The sequence below is a fragment of the Notamacropus eugenii genome, chromosome 4, assembly GCF_028372415.1.
Source record: "Notamacropus eugenii isolate mMacEug1 chromosome 4, mMacEug1.pri_v2, whole genome shotgun sequence".
Lineage (NCBI taxonomy): Eukaryota > Metazoa > Chordata > Mammalia > Diprotodontia > Macropodidae > Notamacropus > Notamacropus eugenii.
This window is the reverse complement of record NC_092875.1, coordinates 146415836-146436314: the sequence shown is the minus strand read 5'-3', so window position 1 is coordinate 146436314 and position 20479 is coordinate 146415836. Positions and strand designations below refer to the sequence as shown.

General features: G+C 36.2%; 1 protein-coding gene and 1 pseudogene across 13 annotated transcripts in view; both read left to right on the top strand.

Moving 5' to 3' along the window:
• RIMS2 (regulating synaptic membrane exocytosis 2) overlaps nucleotides 1–20479 on the top strand; it is an 842692-nt gene that overhangs the window by 635751 nt on the left and 186462 nt on the right. The window lies entirely within an intron of this gene.
• On the top strand, nucleotides 3345–6350 carry LOC140498716 (large ribosomal subunit protein eL36 pseudogene; annotated as a pseudogene).

Sequence of the window (20479 nt, the reverse complement as noted above, 5' to 3'; positions counted from 1 at the left end):
AATTATCTTGACATTACTGAAGCTCTCTGCCAAAAAGCAGGGCATCTAATATTTTATTTGTCTAGAAAACTTGCTACTTAAAAAGGTAAAGAAACCAAGGAAGGGAATATCTACTCCAAGTCTGATCTTCTTTAAGTAGTAACTGATCATCATAGTAGAAAACATAGGAAACTTGTACAAGTAAGCAAGTGACCACTCTGTCTTGTAATTTATGAGTAAAGGAGAGGAAAACTCTGCTATAATATTGCATGACCCTTAAATTTTTGGACAGTTGATTTCAGAGATCCTGTAGAACAGATGAGATTCTGTAGAGAAAGTCTTGCACGAGAGATAGGTTACTCTCAAGAAAGAAATTCCAAAGACACCAGGGCAACTGCTGGGCATATGCTTCTAAGAAGTCAAAGGCAGAAATATCCCATGTATACTTACATATTCATGCCAACATTTTTATGCAAAAAATGGAAATAGATCTAGTATTCATCTGTTACAGAATGGCTAAAAACATTATCATCCATAATACAAATGGGATTATTATACCATAAGAAAAAATGACTATGAGGAATCAAAAACATTATAAGATATGAGATACAGAGTAAACAGAATCAAAAAATACTATATATAATAACTGCAAGAATATAAATAGAAAAGGCAATAAAATGAAAATGAATGGGGTGAGTTGATAGTGACCAAGTTTGACTCTAGAAAGAGGAAAAAATTTACCTTTCTTCTTTTGTTGAAGATGTAGGGGGCTATGGATGTGTAATATTATATTTGCCTCTATGCTTCAAAAGAAGGCTCAACATAGGCATGGGAGATATATTAAAAATGCATGCATTGGAGAAGCAAAGGCATTAATAAAATGAACAAACAAAAACATCCAAGAAGAAATAATTCACATCAGGAGGAAAGGAGAGATTTATATAAAGAGGCCAGTGTAGATGCACAGAAAAATTCTTAATTAATATTTTAAAAGAGCATGTAAAAAATATGGAAGCAAGAACATGTAATTTTAAAAAAATGTGCCATAGTACTGTATATTAAGGTATTTCATAGTGTAGTGGATATAGTACTGTACTTGGAGTCAAGAGAACTTGAGCTCAAATCAAGCCTCACATGCTTCCTAATCTGTGACAGTGAGGGATTTTCTTAACCTCTGCTCAATTCTTTCATCTGATAGGGATAACAATAGCATCTACCTCCTGGGGTTGTTTTGGGTAAAATGAGAGAATATTTGAGAAGGACTTTGCAAACCTTAAGTCATGATTTAAATATTAGCCAATATTATCATCATTATTAATATTATTATTAAGAGCATTAAAACTCAGAATGAGTAAAAGCTGACAAGGAAACTTAAGGACAGCAAAAGCAAAAGTCTTTTGAGAAGCTATATGTAGAAACAACTTTGTATGTCCTGGATTACTTCCCCTCCTCCAGTTTGGGTGTGTTTTTATCCCTAGTCACTATTTTAATCCCAGCCCTGTGGGTGTGTTTTGTCTTTCAAATGAGGTCTGCAAAAAATAAAATAAAATGGTGGATGTGAACCTGGCCAATCATTGCCCTGCCAGTGTTCTTGATTCATTTGTCTGGAAAAACTGTAGTAAAAGATTTTTTTCTGCTCTGGGAAGTTGTAAAAGTTTGTCAGCCAGAGTGCACTCTGGGAATCTATTTAAATTTCCCCCTCTCTCCCTTTGTTCCCAATCATCCTTCTTAATGCTGCAATGAAATAATAGTGAAACAAGTTTAGCAATTCAGGTTTTTAAAAAATTTATCACAGTTGCCATCTTGAAAAAGTAAAAGTTTACATACAAAAGCCTAAAGGAACTTTTATGAAACAAAGCCTCTCAGACTCCTGGGAGAATGTAACAGACTCCAGTCCTCTCTGAAAACAGAGAAGAGAAATGAGGGATGAATGAATGGATGGAACATTTATTGAGCACTTATCCTGTATTATAAAGCATTGTGCTATGTACTAGAGATACAAATAGGGGTGAAAGTACTTGCTTTTAAGGAGCTCACATTCTAATGAAGGAAACAGCATATGTGCAGAATTTCATCTGCAAGTCAGATGAAAAGGTCCCAGGGTCCTTAGAGTGCAGTGATGAAACACATGGTAATATGTCTTTAATATCATTCCTACTGATAAAATACCAATTTCTGATATTGGACCATTTTGTAATGCCAAGGACTTTGTACCATAGTACTGTATATTAAGTCCTTCCTTCCTTCTTCTCCTCTTGCTCCTCTTTCTTCTCCTACTCCTACTCCTACTCCTTTTTCTTCTTCCTCTCTCTCTCTCTCTCTCTCTCTCTCTCTCTCTCTCTCTCTCTCTCTCTCTCTCTCTCTCTCTCTCTCTCTCTCTCTCTCTCTCTCTCTCTCCCTCTCAAGCAGCATTTGTTTGTCAAGCAATCCATAGGAATTACTTCACAGGATATTGACTGAGGGCACTGGGCTGGAAGCATTGCTGGTCCCAAGGTTCTTGGGTTTAGATACCTGAGCTGTGTCCACCAGGGTCTGACAGGAAATGGTAATCAAAGTTGAGGTGTTCCTTTGCCTTTCCTAGCATACACTACCTCCTGTTTAAGTCTTCTGTCTAGAGAAATTATTTGTTTATATTGCCTTTGATCTGGAGTCTGGTGCTTCAGAGATAATGGCAATGACCTTTTTCTTGCTTCTTGGGTGGCTCCTTGGGCTCCATTGTTTCCTCTCTGCTGCTGCTTCTTGGCTTTTGTAGCATCTGCAGCCTGAGTCTCCTCTAGCAAGTTCAGAGGTGGGAAAGGAGAGGTGTTATGAATCACATCAGCCCCCTTCTCTAGTCCCAAGGTTAGGGCAAAACTGCCCTGGGAGAAGGTTAAGCAGGTTATTAAATATCTAGGTCTAGTGTCCTTATCTCCTTGGTTAATTAGTCACTTAACTGGCATTTTAAAGTGCCTACTATGTGCCAGGCATGGTGCTAAATGCTGGGGCACAAAGGTAAAAAAACCCAGTCCTGCTTTGCAAACAACTATGTACAAACAATATATACACAAGTACAGTTGGAGATAATCACAGAGAGAATGCACTAAAATTAAGAACTGGAAAAAGCTTTTTGTAGAAGCTGGGAGTTCAGTTAAGACTTGCAGAAAACCAGGGAAACTTCAAGAATGGAGAATAACCGGTGAATATTCTAGACAAGAAATAGTTTCTTATTTGAGAAACAAAAAAGAGGTCGGTTTCACTGGATTGCAGAGTAAGTGGAAAGGTAGGATGGGGTCAGATTATCAAGGTCTTTAACAAGTCAAACAGATTTTATATTTGCTCCTAGAGGCTATAAGGAGACACTAGAGTTTATTGAATAAGGGGATAACATGGGCAGACCTGTGCTTTGGGAAGGTCAGTTTGATAGCTATGGGGAAATTGGATTAGAATGGGAAGAGCCTGAAGGCAGAGAGGCCCACCAGCAAGCTACTGCAATAGTCCAGTTGTGTGGTCTTGGAAGACTGCACCATAGTGGTAGCAGTGTCAGGGGAGAGAAAAGAAACTGAGATAACACATGGTACAGTGATAGAAAGGATAGCTAGGTGGTACAGTGGATAGAGTACCTGGCTTGAAATCAGGAAGATTTGAATACAAATCAAGTCTCAGGTACTTACTAGCTGTGTGATTCTGGGCAAGTCAAGTGACCCTTATTTGCCTCAGTTTCCTCATCTGTAAAATGGATGTCCACTGGAGAAGGAAATGGCAAACTATTTGAGCATATTTGCCAAGAAAACTCCATGGACAGAAATTTATGAAGTCCTGTAGAGTTGGATACCACTAAATGACTAAACAACAACGATGATAGAAATAAGACTTGGCAACTGATTGGATATAGGTGATGAGAGAGAGTGAGGTGATAGCTGGAAGATGCTTTGTCAAAACAATACTACACAAAGATAAACTAAGGAGAGAATCAGATGGAGCAGGTCTCATAGAATTATAGATTTATATCTGGAAGAAATCTTAGAAATCATCAATTCTATACCCCCTAATTTTATATCCAATGAAATTGAGGTCCAAAGAGGTTGTCAGTGAATCTGTCAGTAAGCATTATATACCTGCTATGTGCTAGGCACTGTCTTACACATTAGGAATACAGAGAAAGGCAGAAGATGGTCCCTACCCTCAAGGATTTTGTAACTTAATGGGAGACAACATACTAAAAATTATATACAGACAAACTATATACGAAACAAATAGGAAATAATCAGTAGAAGAAAAGGAACTAGAATTAAGAATTTGTAACTTACCCAAAATCCTATAGCCTGTAAAAATCTGAGGCAGGATGTGAATATAGGTTGCCCTACCTTCAAATCTAGCTCTCTGTCCACTATAGCAGGGTCAAACTTGCAGCCCATGGGCTCTAGGTATTGTGGTTTCCTAAGTCAATATGGGGCCTACAGGGACCCATTTCTATTTCAGTTTTACACCTTTGTATACTGTGCTGCTTCTAAGGTGCTATTGATGAATTCAAGTTATCAGGACCAGATCAACAACATCCCATGCTACTGAAAGAAATGGCAGATGGGAGGAGACAAGGTGAAAAGGGAATGACGGAGTATAGATGAGCATGGCTGAGTAAGAAATGAAAAGGTGGCTCACTTGGGCTACCTCCTTACATGAGCATTCTGGGAATGGAGTTCTCCACTTTCTGATCCTTGGGCAGAGGATGCTGATGATGTGTGAGTAGTAGGACTGAAGTGATCTTGCAAAATGAAAACATTTCTGAGGTTTGAAGGAAAAGTCCATGACATTAGCTGAGTAAGAAATTATTTACTGATTATGAATCGTACCTTTCAAAGACTGCTTTGAGATGAGAAAAATTACCCAAAGGAAATAATCCTTATTTCTTAGAATTGGGGGGGAGGAAGAGTTGGAAATGAGTCTCCACAGGAGTATTTAAAATTACATTGCAGACATGAGTGAGATTTCGTTTTTACTAATCCACATATTCTTGATCATTATTTATATTCCCTATGAAGCCAAAACCATTACAGTTTCAATTTTATGTATAATTATAATGTATATATATATACAATCTATTCCTATACACATATGCATACACATACATATATATATTTCTACATTATATATATATATATACACACATAAATTTTTGTTCTATTTAATTCATATGTATTTCTTTTCTTTAGTCAAATTACAATTGAGAGCCATGCCTTCTTATCCTGTGGGATTATCCTCTTGAGGGATCTACACAAAATCTCAGAGAATTTTTTCTAGATCTTTAAAAGTTGTGGATATCATTGTTGCATTTGGCCATCTATTTCTTACTTGTATTAAATTAGTCTGGGCACTTTATTTTTTTGATCACATATTTGCTTAATGATATTCACCTGTACTATTCCCTGCCTGTAAGTCACCATTAGAAATAAGCTATATTGCCTACTTGTGTGTATAGGACATCTCTCCATTGATCTTTGGCTAGCCAACAGTTTTGATTTGTAACAATATAAATATTTTTAATAAGAGAGACAGAGACAGACAGAGATTTAACTATACTTTTGTGACGTAATGAATAAAAAAGCACCCTGAAGACAGGAGACTCCAGTTCCAGTCTTTCCTCTGATACATACTGAATATGTGATCCTGAAAAAGTCACGTATAATCTCTCAATGCCTGTCAGTCAACTATCTAAAACTATAGGTTCCAGAAAAGGTTCCAGCCTCAATAAGTAGAGAGAATTTCCTTACCCAGGGAGTTACCCATGAAATTACAGGTCTACTCCCTCTTCTTATTATACTTTATTAAGGCCCTGTTTAATAAAACTAATGATTATAAATCAACTTATGTGATTCCAGAAAATCATGTTAGTAACATCAGAAATTTTGGCAGGAAGATATATTAGGAAGTTATCCCAATAAAGAATTAAGGGGAGAGTTCAACGCTCTCTCTTCCCTTCTGCTGTGGCTGCCATTGGGGCTACGCACCACAGCCATAGCCATCTGATATCCTATGGCCGTGGGCCTCAACAAGGGATACAAAGCCACCAAAAACGTTTCCAAGCCTTGACACTGCCACTGCCGTGGGCGCTTGACCAAACACACCAAGTTTGTGAGAGATATGATCTGGGAGGTGTATGGATTTGCCCCTTATGAAAGATGGGCCATGCAATTGTTAAAAGTCTCCAAGGATAAGCGAGCCCTCAAGTTCATCAAAAAAAGGGTGGGAACTTACATCTGGGCCAAGAGAAAGAGAGAGGAGCTCAGCAATGTCCTAGCTGATATGAGGAAGGCTGCTGCCAAGAAGGACTAAACTGGACCCTGCCAACCTTCCCCACTTACCCAATATAGATTTGACAAATAAAAAAAAAAGAATTAAGGGAGGAGTTTATTGTTAGGAGTCATTAAGTAACAAGAGGTAAATGGGAAGACATGACCCCCATCAGTCCTTTTTTTGAGTAGTTCTCCATATTGGACATGGCCCACTCCAATAACAAGAAGACACGTTGGAAAGAGGAAGTAAAGCCAGTAATAACAGGAAGGAATCTGACCCTCCATATACCCTTCTGCTTGGTATGGAGGTCAGTGCAGGGGATAATGAAGAGACCTCTCAGCATCTGCATTTGCATTGTAGTCATGATAATAGTAGATCTGGGAATGAGAGCCAGAGTTGATAGCAGGATGAAGAAGCTACGTAGGTGGATGGATGTTTTGGATGCTCTTAATATGATAATCTCTAATTTTTTGTTGGTCTGTTGAGTCAAATATTTTTTTGAAAGAGATATAAAAGGAACACAGCATGTTCGTTTACACTCAAACCCTTGGATTAATTGTATGACTCCAGAGATGTGGTATTTGTAGAACATAGTTCATGAAGACTTTGCTGTTCTTTTCTCCCAATTTTCATTAGGTACATCCTTAGTATGTATATAGGTCAATCTCAAAAAGAAAGAAAAGTTTGTAAATATTATAAAGTAAATCTGAGTTGGTGGATGTGAATTTTTTCTTCATAACAATTTTTAGGGTACTAATCTAGTCTGTTTTTGTTTTCTCCATTCTCATCTTTGCCTCTCTCATATATTTTATAAAACAATCTCTTCATGTTTTTAAGATATCAGTGTCTTGAATACATATTCCCTCAGTATATACAAATACATGATTTTGTACAAGTGCTTTTCCTCATTTCATTTACTTATGTGCCATTTCTCTTTCCCAAAAGAGCATTTTGGCAACTTAAGACTTAAGATCAAATATGGCGGCTCTAATAAAAATAGAACGTTATACAAATGCCAAAAAATCTGAACTCTTTTCTCTCATTTTGTTGCACTCCTGCTAGCTTCATTTCATGAAAGCTTTTAGAATGATGTGGCTATTCATGCCACCATTTCTGTAGATATTTTTGCATCTCATGCATTTTCACTCTTTTATGAGAAAATATACCTCATGGTCTTCTATCATCCTTCTCCATAGTGTTCTGCAAATGAATTTGTTTTCTAATCTGGTATTTTTCTGGGCAAGGCATTTTCTGAGATCATTAGACCAGTTCATTCATTGTGATGCCTGATTTTTATCAGTTAAACTTTTGTAGAAAATAGTGATAAGCCCAGTTAATGTCTTTTTAAAAAAATTCTCAATTTTGGTGTCAATAACTTGTTTAAGTAAATCATGTTGTACCATGGTATGCATTTTTATCTTTTTATAATTATTCATTCTATTTTGATGTTGATTTTTAACCTTTGCACTAACTAGCTAATGATCTAACTGTATATAAATAATAGATTATGATGAATTTCACCCAGTCATCAGTCAAAGAGTCATATAATTTCAAAGTTAGATGGAACTGCAGCAGCCATGTAATCCAACCTATACTTCAAAAAGAATTCCTTCTACAACAAACCTAAAAGATGATCATTTAGTCTGTGGTTGAAGATCTCCACTCAGGAGAAACTGACTACCTTTAACCCATTCCATTGGATAACTCTAATTGTTAAGCAGTTTTTCCTGACATCATCTAAATTTCCATTACATCCACTTCCCACTTCGTCTCTTCTTCATATATATATATATATATATATATATATATATATATATATATATATATATATATATATATATATGATGTTATATATTCATATCTATATATATAAATGAGACTTCAGAATACTCTATAGGCTTTTAGCATCTCTCCTTTCTTCTACCTGAAACATCTTTTCCAACGCATTTTTCATCATCCTTTCATTTGCCCACCTTCACAATGAGGAAATTAAGCATCAAAGCATATATTGACTTGATTTTGTGAAGTATTTCATAGGGTTTCCATACCCCTTCTTTCTCTGTTGAAGATATTGATTTATTAGCTGAAGCTATTTTCATGGTGTTTTATTTTGCTTATGTTTAGTGTGACCTTTCAATAGGAGATGGAAAAATGTCCTATGAAATAATGTTTCTTGTTGTCTTTTGGTATGTGGTAAAACCAGTTACCTTTCCAAAGAAAATATTTCTATTTTGCTGCAACTTCCTTTTGTCTTCTAGTTTTCATTTATAAAATGTATGATAATATTGATGTATTTTCTTTCTTCTAATATTATGCCAATGTGTTGCTCCATCCATAAAGACTTCATATTTAGGGAGTCAGTAATTGTTGATAGTAATATGTCAAAAAATACAAAATTCTTTCTACCCTCACTGCCCCTTTCCATTCACTATTCCACCACCAATACTAAAGAAATAAAAGTTCAGTGCACATAATTGAGAATCCTTTTTTGTCTTATAGTTTGCCACAGCTAAAGAAAAAATCTACTACTGGTGAGCCTGTTAATGCTTAACATATTTGGGACAGCAAACTTAATCAATGAGACCATACGTTATAATCCAAGACAGAGGTGGCAAACATGTCGCCCATAGGTCACAACCCATGGGCCCACAACACTCTCAAGTGCTGCCAAATCAGATTAAAAGTTTCCACATGATTTTAATATACTGATATATTAATAAAAATAAAATGCATAAACTCTTGGTGTTCTAAGTCAATACACAGCCTGCTGGGATCCTTATCTGTGAATGAGTAGTCCCAAAGTCTGCTACTATAAGAAATGCTTTCCTTCTTCCCAGACTAAGCCAATAAATTTTATAGTTGTTCTTCCTACTTCAGATCTTTCCTGATTCCACTCCACTTTTTATCTAACTGTCAAAATGATTTTCCTAAAAGCACAAATCTGACCATGTCACAACATACCTCCCCTCAATAAAGTCCAGCGACTCTCAGTCACCTGGAGAATGTGATAGAAAATCTTTTGGCTCTTAAGGAGCTTCATCAGAAAAAAAAGTGGTGAAGAACTGAAACAGGGTAGTGACCATGGAAGTGAAGACAAGGTGACACATCAAATGTAGAATTAGAATCAACAAATCATGGCATTTGTTTAGATGTGAATGGTGAGGGAGAGGGAAGGATGGAAACAATCAAGTTGTAAACCTGTGTACCTGAAAGATAATAATACCTTTTACAGAACTAGAAAAGTTAAAAATAGGGATGGGTTTAAGAAAAAAGATGAGTTCTAAGTTTAGTTAAGTTTGAGATCCATAGGACTCCCCATGAAGATGATCTTATGGGCATTTGGTAATGCAAGAATGGAGCTCAGAAGAAAGATGAGGAATGGCTATTTAGATTCAGGGATCATCTGTATAAGGATGATAGTTGAAACCATTGAACCTGATGAAATCTTAAGAGAGAGAGAAAAGAGAAGAGAGTTTTCCTTATACAGAGCACTGAAATAGACCTATATATGTGACTCATAACATATAACCTAGTAAAGCATGGTGGGGAGGAGTGGAATGATTGAAGGTGGTACTGAAAAATAGGTTTGGCAGGTGCCCCTAGCAGAAAAGAGATAGGGAGAGATAGAAGGATAAGAGGTTGTTGTCAGAAGAATTTCAGATCATAGAACTGAACCCTTGTTGGAGATGATGGTCTCTGATCATTTGAAAAATATGACTATCCCTGAGTGTGGTTGAATTGGAGTGAAAGAGAAATTAAAGTCATGGGAATTCAGAGGTTGATGACATAGGAAGCATGTGTGTGTGTATGTGTGAACGCACGCGCGCGTGTGTTTGTGTGTGTGTGTGTGTGTGTGTGTGTGTGTATGGCTCAACCTAGGACCTGAGATGGCAGTAGAGAGGAGCACTGTGGTTTGTTATAAAATTATTGAGGAATTGTTTCTCAGTCGCCAGGGGATGGAGCACCTAGTGCTCTCTACCCTGTCTGCAGGCATGTGGTTTGGAATGGTTTCCATCCTAGGAGATCTTGGCCTTAGTAAAGGGGATTATGTTCCCTATCCTCATGTTCTTTGGCTTAACTCTCCTCTCTCTGTACACCCTGGAGATGATTGTATTTGTGGCACACATCTGATGTCTCTCCCCCAAAAGGAAGGAGTAAGAAGGTATTAAGTATATAATATGAGTCTTTCATAAGATAGGTACTTTATTCCTTCATATAAAAGAACAGTAAACACGTGATGCCTGCAAGTGTACATGAACAGAGCAAATCCAGTGACTAGTTAGAACTCTTACAGCCTGCTGAGCAGGTGACCCTAGACCTCATCAGAGCCTGAAGTAATTTGTGGGATTGATGACTAGGCATTCAGCATTTCACCTTGGATCTGAACTACCATTGCACTTCAGACCTGAGCCTCATTTGAATTGTAGTCAGAGGCTTCCACATCAACTGTTTCTGGTTCTGCTGTAAACAATCACCCCTAAATGTACCTCAGCCAATCACTTCTTTTTTAAAACACCATTCAGGTAGAAGCTACTGATAACACACTCACAAACTTTTCAAATGTACAAGCCTACCTCCCAGCCTGGACATGCCCACCTTAAGATTGTTGCTTGGTGACCTGCTCAGGAAAAGGAGCATAAAAGATACAGCCTAAACTCTGATGTGAGCTTGCCTGTAGAAGACATGTGCTTTGGGAGTCATTGTTCAAAGCTGGAGATCAGGGTGGAGGAATAATCCTGAAAAAATTCACAGCCAGAAAGGAAGAGAGCGATGAAGGAGGAGGCCTCTCTCTTTTGTACATCCACTGAGTCATAAGTTATCCCAGTTCTACAACCAATAAGGGGACTTCTTGTCATCTCAAAGTATAAACCCTTCAGCAGTGAGTCACACATGGCTGGAAGCAGTCCCTCAGTGTATATACAAGGTCACTCAGAATCAGCAGTGGCACCCCTGAGCCATCAACCCTGAGTTGATGACCCCTGCTATAAGCACATTGGAGATATCCAAAACATCACTATATAAAATGTAATGGGGCAGACTATCACTTACCATGGGTATCAGGTAAGGTTTTCTGTCAAATGTAGTATTTGAGGTGGGATTTGAAGTACAGGAGGGATGTCTATTTCATTGTTGTCTTTTTATCCTTAGTCCCTGGCATCTAGTAGGTGTTTTTAAAATGCTTGTTTGCTAAATTCTTTCTAAATTTCTTAATTTCAGCAAGAGTAGTGTAAAGAATGGCAGACAGAGATACAGAGTTTGGAGAGCATGTGGCATGTTTAGAGGGGCAGGGAGGGGTTCATTTTTGCTGTAGCTGTGATTTCCCTAGACTGTGCAAAATAAAAGAGTATGAAATCCAAGAGAGCTAGCCTTTTCAGCCAGTTTCCTCATCTTTCTTAGGGAAGATAAATAATTCCTGCTTTGCTACCTCACTGATTGCTATGAGGATCAAATGTGGTTATTATGTAGACGTTGACAAGTGGTCAAGTATAAGATGAAATACGTCTGTGTGTGTGTGTGTGTGTGTGTATGTATATATATATATATATATATATATATATATTTATAAAATTATACATATCATCTTGTTAAATTCTCCCAACTGTCACCATTTTAACTTCAAGAAAATTTCAAGAAAAGTGTAACAATATAGTGATTTGTTTATAATACCTAGTGATTTTTGCTCATTGTCCAAGAATCTCATAAAAGGAACCCAAAGCTAAAATCAGTCAAGAGTAGCCGATCATACAGAAGGTAATAAGTAGCAGAAGTGGCAGCAGTCAGTGTTCCTCTTGTTTCACTGAAGCCGCTTTTTCACTTAGGTCTGAGGGAGGAAGGGTAGAAGTGTGAGTCACATACTTGTATACCTCCATGCCTGGCAGCTTCCTTTGGGGATCCGCTCAAATGCACGTTTGGTGTATTTTTGTAGCTAGTCTGATTCGTTTTCCTCTTGTTTCTTTTCCATTACTTCCTGGCATTTGTACTTCTGGAAGATTTTTCTTCTCTCGCTAACTTTTCATTCTAGTCTTTATTTCTTATACATTCACCAAATTATTGGAATGATTTCTGATCATGGGGCACCTCTGGATACCAAGTTAATTATATAAACTTATGCTTCCTCCCAGTCCAACTCTTTCTTTAATAGGAGGGAGGCAACCTTTCTAACTGGGAAGGCTTCTTTTGTTAGGTCCTTTATTGTTAGGTCCTTTTAGAATGCATATGATTTCAATCGAAAAAGTTTTGGGGGAAGGCATGCTGGAAATAGGGAGCAGTGGAAAACAGTAAAGCAAAGTATATGTTTGGAGGATGGTGAATAGACCAATTGGATAGGCTTGGCACATTAAGGGTAGGATCATTAGAAAAGGTAGAAAAGATAGGTTGAGGTTATATTCTGAAAAGCCATAAATTCTTAGTATCATGAGCTCTTTGGACAGGCCTTCATTGTCACTGCCTGAGCACCTACTATGTGCTCAGCCCTTTGTAGGCATGGATGACAAGAGACATGAAGCATGAGGAATCCCAGAATCCAGAACCCTCTATAGGAAAGACCTATAGAGACCTGTCTGGTCCACTCTGCACCTGAATAGGAATCTTTTGACAATCATCACCCCTAACAAGCAAGTACCCAATCTCTGCCCCCAGTATTAGGAAACTTATCACCTCCCCAGGCAACCCCTGCCACTTGGGGATGAGAAGCTTTTCCTGACCTTACGTTTAAGCTTGCCTTTGATTTCAGAGGCAGATTTGACAGGGAAGTAAATTGTGGAGGTAAATGAGGAGTCAAAAAAATCTTAAATCAGTTCTGATATATGTTATAATAAATTGTTAAAGTAAGGTGAGGAAAATTAATTTAAATGCTGTGTCATTTGATTATTAATATCAATTTGTAATATTTCCTTCTTGTTGAAAATCCCCACTTTTTAGTTTTAGTTCACTTAGAAAAGCTGTTAACTGAAACTGACTGAGAAATGTGGTCACATACTACTCCGTCTCATGCAGTGGTTTGGGAGTCTATGCCATAAATAAAAGCTAAATTGAGCTGGTTCTCACTACCAAGTTACCAAGAAGCATTTGTATGATCTTGGTTCCCCCTTAGAGTTTGGGAAGTCTGGCTCATAAAGGAGACATGAAACCAGAGAGAACCTGATCTAGGTACCCAGATTATTAGAGTGAGCTCAAAACTCATGACCAAATCTCATTTTTCAGCTGGTCTCCCCCACTCCCAAAAGTGAGTAATCTAGAGTTGGGAAATTTTTAGCCCACCTTCTCATTTAATACCCACCAATCATGGGTTGCTTTTCTCTTGGCTGGGGGTTTCCTATTAACTTTCTCTTTGGGAGACAGAGCTGGATTTATACTGTTGCAGGACTCTCCCTTGCAGTCTTTGGCCCCAAGAGAGACCCCTGACTATCAATTTATTGATGATTGGCTGGCCCAATTAATAAATTGATTTTTAATACCCAGAAATTTTTCTCTCAGAATTTCATATACCATGAAGTTATCTGGTAAGATTTTAGGTTTGTTGTTGGTGATGTTTGGTCTAATTTTTATAATCCCTCCCCAGTCTCGGGTAAGTAGCACACTTTTTAGATGTTTAATTGTGGAAAAGACAACATCATTAACTTTATGTTTAGTATAGGAGACTTCAGATAGAGGACCTTTAATAAAAATTTTGTTTAAATGGTATGAGAGATTTGTCTCTATTACCTTTTGTTTTTAATGATAATTTTGCCTTTAACTATAATTCTACATTTTATCATATCATGTCTTAGTTCTCTGTTGTTAAGACATTTTGGGAAACATAACAATTCTTTCAAATCACTTGGGAACTACTAATGAACTGCAGAGTCATGAATGCATCACTTCTAGTAAATTATTTCAAATTTATGACCTGCTTAATAGTAATCAAAAATGTTATGATGAAGAGCATTTAAAATTGTTTCCAAGATTTTAGTGTCCAAAGGTCATCTCATTTTCCAGTCATTTGCTTTCACGATGAATGTAAATAACCATACAAAACTGAGGTTATTTGTCCTGTTTTATTTGTTTGTTTCTATTACATTAATGATATTTATGTATATACATGAATATAGCAGACCTCAATGTTTACTATGATCTGTAAACTAATATGTACTAATTATTTTAATCAATTATGATTGAAAATTGTTTTGATATTTTTCCATGTAAATAGCCTCATTTATTTACCATATACATATTACTAAATATTTGGCATTTTTTCTGTTGATCATTACTGAAAATATGAATAGTGCTTAAAATATAAAATTAAATAAATAAATAAAAGTATACTTGTTAGTGATAATTAGGATAAAATTAAGAAATGTTGTGGCATAAAGTTTAACTTAATCTTTTCCTTACACATTTTTTCATTTGAAGTATTAGCTCAAATAAGTTAAGAGGCAAAAAAATAATATTCTAAAAGTGAATTTTCTTCTTTAGCATTAAAATGATTGAACTAAAAAGCATTGAGGTACAGTAGAAAGATCACTTTTTTGAGTATTTTGCATTTTGAGTCAAAATACAGAGTTCAAAGACTAATTCTGTCACTTCAGCTGGGTAATTGATAAGTTATATAAAATTTCTAAATTTCAGTTTCCTCATCTATGAAATAGGAATAATAATACCTGCTTCCAAGATTATTATGAAGATACAATTTTGAGTATTACATAACTAGAAGTTATAATTATTACTGTAAATGGATGAACTTAATTTTCTTTCCTTTCCCAAGGTAGAATTGCCTAAATACTCTTCTGGGTGATGAAGGGAGAAGGACCATTTCCCTATCCTTTCCCATTTTCCAATCTTTATCATATCTTCTCTCTGGATGTTGGGGACAGCACTTCATAACACTAATAGCCATGGTAGTATGGCTGGCAATTCAGTAAGCATTTATAAAGTACCTATGGTATGCAAGGTACTGGGGAAACAGAGACAAAAAGTGACAAGGTCCCTGCCCTCAAGGAACTTTCATTCTACTCTGTGGGTGGACAAGAGTTATTCACAGATAAGTTACATAGTAATTTCTTATAAGAAAAAAAAATTTGAGAAACAACTCTTTAGGAAATGTGAGGACAAAGAATATTTGAGTGGGGATTAGAAAAACTTTCCCAAAGTTGGTGGCACCTGAGCAAAAACTTGAAGAGATTCTAAAAGACATAGATGAGAAAGAAATGTATTTCAGGTTTATGAAAATACAGAAACTAGCAATGAAGTAGAGGGTTCAAGAAATATCCTCCAGCAGCCCAGTTTGGCTCTAGAATACACAAAGCGTGGATGAGTCATATGACATGAGACTGGAAAGGTAAGTTGAAGCTAGATTGTTGATCCTTAAAGGCCAGGTGAAGAAAGAATCAATAAGGAGCCACAGGAGGTTTTTGAGCAAATGATACATATGATTTGATCTATGTTTTAGAAAAGATGATTTTATCCGAATTGTGTGAAGGATGGATTGAAGAGAGGAGAAAATAAAACAGAAACCAATCATAAGGTTATTACAGTAGTTCAAATGAGAGGTGGTAAGAGCCAAACCAGAGTGGCAGCAGTCTGAATGAAGAGATGGAGGAGGATGTGAGAGATGCAAGATCAATATAACTTGGCAGTGTATTGTGTATGAGGTGTGAGAGAGAAGGGAAAGTCACTGATGACTGAATTTTCAAGCCTGCAGTAGTAAGAAGATAGTAGTACCATCAACAGAAAAAGTAAAGTTGTTAGGAAAGACAGGTTTAAGTGGAAAAGATGGTGGTGGTTAGGTTCAATTTTAGAAATACTGATAGTAGTAACAGTAACATAGATGATGATTAGGAAATACATTAGACCCAGATATATAGTTTGAGGAGTAATATAGAGAGATATGTTAACTAAATTCATGGAAACATAAGAGATCTACAATGGAAAGAATATAAAGAGACCAGAGAAAGGGGCTAACATTTATAGGATGGGAAGACAGTAATGAATCAGTGAAAGAGAAATAGTCAGATAAGAGGAGAAATTAGTAGAGTGATATCACAGAATACAAGAGAGGACAGAGTATATTTGTGTTAAGTCCTGAAGTAAATCAAAGCCATAAGTTAAGGAATGAGTGATCTTTAGTTGTGTTAACAGAATATCAAACCTGCCACCCTGGGGGATGTCCCACCAGTAGACTCACAGTAAAAAGTTCTTATACTTTTATGAAAAGAGAAAGAGAGAGGAGATAACAAGGTAGCAAGGACTGGCCATGAGAAATCAGTCACACTTGACAATCCAGGCAAGAAAACCACTTTATTCTGGCTGTTTTGCCTTTCATGCCATGAATCTCAATGGAAAGGGGCAAGGGCATTAGGGACTTAGATACAGCTTAAACTAGGTTTCTTTGCAAAGTAAAATCCCAGGGTGCCATATAGAGTAAATATCTTAATAGTGTTCTGAAGTTCTGACTTTACTAGTATCATTAAGAGATGGCTAGTAATATTACATTTGGTATTAACAATTTTCTGTCATTATGAAAAGGAGATAATCTCATGTATCAAACACTTCAACAATATGCAGGATGATGGAGGAAATGTCAATAGTTTAGCATATAAAAAGGTCAATGATAAAGGTCAAGTAATATCCTCCAACAGTCCACTTTGGCTCTAGAATACACAAAGGGGATTCATGTGACATGAGACTGGAAAAGTAAGTTGAAGCTAACTTGTTGAGCCTTAAATGCCCGGTGAAGAAATTTGTATTTTATTTTAGAGGCAATAAGCAGCCAGAGGAGATTTTCTATCTAATGATAACCTTTGAGAGAACAGTTTCAGTAGCATGGTGGATCTGGAGGCCAGAATGTAAGAGGTTGATGAGTGAATTCAGTTCAACTTACACTGCCTCCATTCTCCCCACTACTGTCCATCTTTCACTCAACTGTCAAAAAATAATCCTAAAGCACAAGTATGACCAGATCACTCTCTAATTTATAAAATTCAATGACTCCCTCTTATATTTGGGAATAAATATAAAATCCTTTTTTGGGCTTTTAAAGCCCTTTATGCCCCAGCCTCTTCCTTCCCAGCACTTGCTCTGCCATCCAGTGACATGACCTTGCTGTTCCTAGAGCAAGACATTCCATCTCTAAAATCTCTGTTTTTTCATTGGCCCTCCCCCAGACCTGGAATGCTCGTCTTCCTCATCTGCATTCCCTTGCTTCCTTCAAGTCCCTACTAAAATCCCATTTTCTATAAGAAACCTCTCCTAATTCTAGTACCTTCTCTCTGTTGATTATCTCCAGTTAATCCTGAATATGTCTTGTCTGTATGTAATCATTTGTATGTTGTTTTTCTTATTAAACTGTGAGTTCCTTGGTGTCAGGGGCTGTCTTTTACCTTTCTTTGTATCCCTAGCGCTTAGCAGAGTGCCTGAAGCATAGTAGACCCTTAATAAATGTCTATTGACTGACTGACTGATGATGTGACAGGAGGAAAAAGAAGCCCAAAACAACAGTGAAAGAATGGGAGAATTAGGAGGAATGATTGAATAACCTGAGCAAGAACATAGTCTGGCAATCTTACACTAAAGTTGCTTTGGGATATTACTGAGTATAACTAGTTCTCTTAGATCAAAAGGCATTGCCTTTCCACATTCCACATTAGAGAGGTAGAACAAATACTTGGATAAAGGTATTGGTCATAATGCCATTTTAGGATTATAGAAAGGGAAGAAAATACTTGCAACTCTCTAATATTAATTTGCTTTTGCAAATTTATATAAAAATAATATTATTTTGCTTATGGAGATAATGTTTCCTTAAAAACATATTTCCAAGGCATATAAATGGAATTCAATAGTAAAATAGGATTCAGTACTTATTAGTTTGCTTTAAACACAAATTTAGGTAACATACTTAATTCCACAGTGAAGAATATGTGTACTTTGTAGTATTTTGTAGTGTTTTTTTTTTTAATAATAGATAATTAGAATTCGTGTTCAACATGTCACTTCAACAATTCTAGAAAGTAAGGGTCAAGATGTTGCTTATAACTAGTCCTAGTTTTATAGGTTATTTTTAATTCAACTTTCACTATTATCTTGAATAACATAGAGTTCTGTATTTAAGGCAGCATTCTGTATTAATCTGGAAAGTATACAGATTTATGGTGTTTTATTTTAATTTTAATTGTGTAAAGGTCTTATGAGCAAAATGAACAAGAAATAGTAATACAGTGTTCTTTTTCACTAATAATCAACACTGACAAACACATACAGGAAATATGAAAATGTAACTTTCCAACTCCTCTGCATGTATCTCATATGTACCTATTTATTTAAATATTGTCCTCCCCCCATTTAGATATAAAGTCCTTGTGGACAAAAACTTTTTAGGCATTTCTGTAACATCTCTGGTGCTTATCACAATGTCTAACACATAGAAAATGCTTAATAAATGTTTGTTGATTGATTTATAATACCTCTGATTTTTCTTCTAGTCATTAAGACCACTTCCCAGAAACACTGGTAGCTTGAATGTTTCACAATGTAAGCATTTGATGTACCTCTTATTTGCCACTGTGTCTGGCTAAGTGAGAAAATAGCTTAATATGTATTCTGAAACTAGTTCTATTATTCCTTGTAGTGGACTTCATAATATTAAAGCAACCACAAACTTAACACAGAGACCTCATCCTTTTCTCTAACCACAATTTGCTTTACTCCATTTATATAATTATTTCCCAGCTATGTCTCAACGAATTAATTTTTACTATTTATTGTATTGATACTATAAGTAATTTAATCTATTGTATTTTGATATGCTTTCTCCTGACACTCCCACATACCTTGTGCCTATCTCAACTTATGGCCTCATACTTCATTTGACTTTACTTTTTTCATATTGCATACAAAATATGATCTAAAATTTAATTTAAATTCACAAACTTTACTAAGTGATTCTTCATGATTTCCCTTAAACACAGATTTTACCATATGATTTCCCTACTTGATAAATTCCAGTTCTTCCTTTTGGTCTCTAGAATTAAATATGAACTCCTCTGTTTGACTTTTAAAGCTCTTTCCACCTTCATTATAAATCATCCTCCTTCCCACACTCTGTTTTCTAACCAATTGACTTCCTCTCTCTCTCTCTCTCTCTCTCTCTCTCTCTCTCTCTCTCTCTCTCTCTCTCTCTCTCTCTCTCTCTCTCTCTCTCTCTCTCATACACACACACACACACACACACACACACACACACATTTCATTCATGTCTCCAGACCTTTGCTTGCTCATGCCTATAATTTATTTCTTTCCCACCTCCACTTCAGAGTTCCCTCTCTTCTTTCAAGACTCAGTTCAAACTCCACCTTCTGGACAAAATATTTATTTCTTGATCCTCCAAATGCTAGTGCCCCCTATAACTACCTTGTATTTAATTACTTGGACCTACTTTGCATCTATTCTAAATATACTTATCTGTGAACATGCCACCTTCCATTTTTATGTAATTAGCTTGAAAAGAGCATTTACTTAGTTTTTGGTTTTGTGTCTATGTCTGCAGCACCTAGCATAGTTTCTGACACCAAGTAGACACAATAAATGCTGTGCAACTTTGGTAAATTAAATATTTTAAATTTTAATGTGTGTAATTTAATGTACACATTACATTTTAATGCATTACCTTTTTATGAGAAGAAATGAAGTAAACTTTCACATACTTTGGATACATTTATTGAAGTAGTATTCTGGACAAAGCTTGAAAGTTCTGTTTTAAAACAAATTTTGGATCCAATCCTTCAAGTTTTCTTGAACTCACTTGCTACCATGCCTCCCTGTCATAAACTGAATTTTTCGGTGTGATGAGAGAAATGCAAAGTTTTATTGGGAATCTTCCATTAAAACTCAAACCTACATGCTATATTTATAGTATAAATGTCTTCTGGAGGATTCAGGAAATTTTCTGAAAAATTAATTGCATTCTTTATGATATATAGAGTTTTTCTCCGTAAGTGAAAATAGGCTGCTGAAATCTAAGTCCCCATTTCACTCATATGGCCATTAATGAATTCAGTCATAATATTCATTTTGCAGATGAATAAATTCAGGCAGACACTGAGAAGTGAAATGACTTTCCCCACATCAAATAGAAAATTAGTGATAGTCCTAGGGCTAGACCTATGATTTCTTGACACTTGCTCCATTGTTTTTTTTACCTCCACTATACCAGATTATAATGACTATATACATACATACATACATATATATATTG